Source organism: Montipora foliosa, chromosome 3, assembly GCF_036669935.1.
Source record: "Montipora foliosa isolate CH-2021 chromosome 3, ASM3666993v2, whole genome shotgun sequence".
Lineage (NCBI taxonomy): Eukaryota > Metazoa > Cnidaria > Anthozoa > Scleractinia > Acroporidae > Montipora > Montipora foliosa.
Window position 1 is genome coordinate 56412080 of NC_090871.1, and position 2500 is coordinate 56414579.

General features: G+C 41.3%; 1 non-coding gene across 1 annotated transcript; it reads right to left on the reverse strand.

Annotated features, from left to right (window-relative positions):
- Window positions 1-2390: 2390 nt before the first annotated feature.
- On the reverse strand, window positions 2391-2464 carry Trnan-guu (transfer RNA asparagine (anticodon GUU)). The gene has a single exon. It is a non-coding gene; the product is annotated as a tRNA-Asn (tRNA).
- Window positions 2465-2500: the final 36 nt, after the last annotated feature.

Here is a 2500-nt window from a genome sequence, read left to right on the forward strand (position 1 = left end):
TGTTTAAGCTATCATTGTTTGTTTCTGAAAAGAATATGCCAAAGGTAGTGCCTTACTCGTGATATCAACGTTGGATGTTTCTCGATGATACTTCCGTTCCCCACCAGGTTTCCCTCTTGCATTTGTTTTAGGCGGAACCTAAAAGATTAAGAGTAATAGTTTTTTTTTAACATTAAAATTTAACAGTATAGTAAAGTGGCAAGTGGCATAAAGTGCTTCCGTGTTTTGCAGTCTTTAAAGTTATTATTTTTCCTTAAATCTGTTTGGCAATTAATTTTTCAAAATAATATTTCCCAGCTTCCGCAACAGCGTTATTTCTTTTCAAAATATACCAATTTTAGACTGAACCGCCTGAGGTAGCATTTTGCTACCTGCACGCCAACAATGAATTTTAGTGAAGCAATTAACCGCACTGGGCTGTATTCAAGAAGAGTAAAATAAAAATGTGACGTTCTTTAAATGCAAATAACACTCCCCAAAATAGTACGAGATAATTTTATAAGTACCTTTTGAAGTTTGTGATCTTAAGTTTGTTTATTTCCATCCTAGTGGAGAACCATACATGCTTAAGACTTGGGATCATTTAACACGAAATATAATCAACTATTTTTAAAGTCAAATAAATTTTTTTGGTATTATGTCTATTTCGCAGCAAGTTTTACAGAGTTTAATACAAACAACTTTTCCATTGTTCCAACAAAAATCTTCGAAAGAGTATGCTTTCCTTTCCCTCGATTTCATTTAATTTGCTGGTAAAGAGATTCCGCAAATCCTAGCAGCAATCCAAGGCAGTGCGAACCTCCGTGTCAATTATAATTAACCGATGTGTAATTAACTGACCTGTTCAGTAGTTCGTAACACAGCCAGCCTGTAGTCAGGATGCGAGGTAAACATTGTTTCTTCGTCCACTCCAGAACAGAATTTGTACCACCATTTTGTACCTGGCTTGTACCCATGACATGTTGCTCCTATGGTCTCCAGGACAACAAAAAGTCTCGCAGGAATTCGCTGTTTCCTGAGGCCTCGCGAATGGTTTTCTCTAGGAACCGAGTACCTGTTGTTGCTCCTCCGTATTTCATCTCAATGGACACGGCACATTTATGGCTGCTTTTGTTCGCTTTCCCACATTTTCCTGCGAAGAAACCGCACAACCAAACCAACGCAACAAGGAGAACTTCGTAAAAAAAATCCTCTTCTCAAAGCGCGAACGCGCCCGAAATTCTCTCATATTTCGTTTCTGGTGCAAACACCAAACCCCTTGGTCCAAACACTTGAAACTTAAATCGAAAATAAACTTTACAACGAGACAAACCATTCTCCCACTTTCTTATGCTAACTCTTACTTTTTCTTTTCAAACCTCGCAGTACGGGATTTTATCTCGTTTACATTGGATTTTAATGCGTAACCGGAAATGCGTAATTCTCCGGAAGCCCAAATTTGAAGTCATGCGCAGCCCGTTTTACCGCGGTGACTCTTAGACAGGCTCTTATATACCCAGCAATGCTCATAGATCAACAACTTCCGGTCATTATCACGCCCCAGGTCAAAGTGTCAAATTCAGTTATTAATTTAAAAGCTTGGCCAATTCTTCCCTCCCTCCCCCCCCTTGCGCATGATTAGTACATTAAAGTCACAAACGTGCCATACCTAACCACCCGTTGTTGTTCAATTTAAAAAGCCTGAAGCTCACATCTTGGTCGAGTTTTCTCATAAACCATAGAGCTGGATGACACGAAACTCTCTTACTCATAAGATCAAACGTTGACAAGTGGTCTTGTGACATTTCCATAGCTGGTCGATCGTGTCACTCTTGTGCATAATCCTGAGCTTTCTTCCGACTTGATCCTCTCTTGAATAATATAAGTGATTACAGAAGACGAGGTGTCGAGGCAAAAACAGACTATGGAAATGAGAAGCTCAAGACATCGCGGTGGCAAACATTTAAGTGCAAATCGCATAAATATCACTTACCCAGCATGGTTCCGGGAAACGGGGAATATAGCGCCCACTTCGCATGCGGGAGGTACCGGGATCGACACCCGGATTCTCCACAGATAGGCTGTTGTATTGTTCCCAAGTTTAATCATGTCATGTCTGCGAGTCTTTCGTTGGAGTGAAGACAATTTTATCAGCTGCCCTACGACGGAATGAGCTCCACCTGCTGATTTTTCAGGAAACGTGGATTCCTCCATTTCTTAAAACTGTTAGTGTTGACCCAGAAAACACCCGTAATCCACCCTACAAATGAATAAAAATCGCTTTCAAAGCAAAGACCTCACACACAGACAAGCTTTGACGGAAGTGGCGAAGTGGTCTTCCGATTGGCCCCTTAGTCATGGCCAACCTTGACTTGTTTGCCTACACCTTGTCTATGCCAATCAAAACTAAGCTTCCCTGGGTGGGCTTGAACCACCAACCTTTCGGTTAACAGCCGAACGCGCTAACCGATTGCGCCACAGAGACAGTCTGACCACTTGGCCGAAGAATAGATTCGACAGA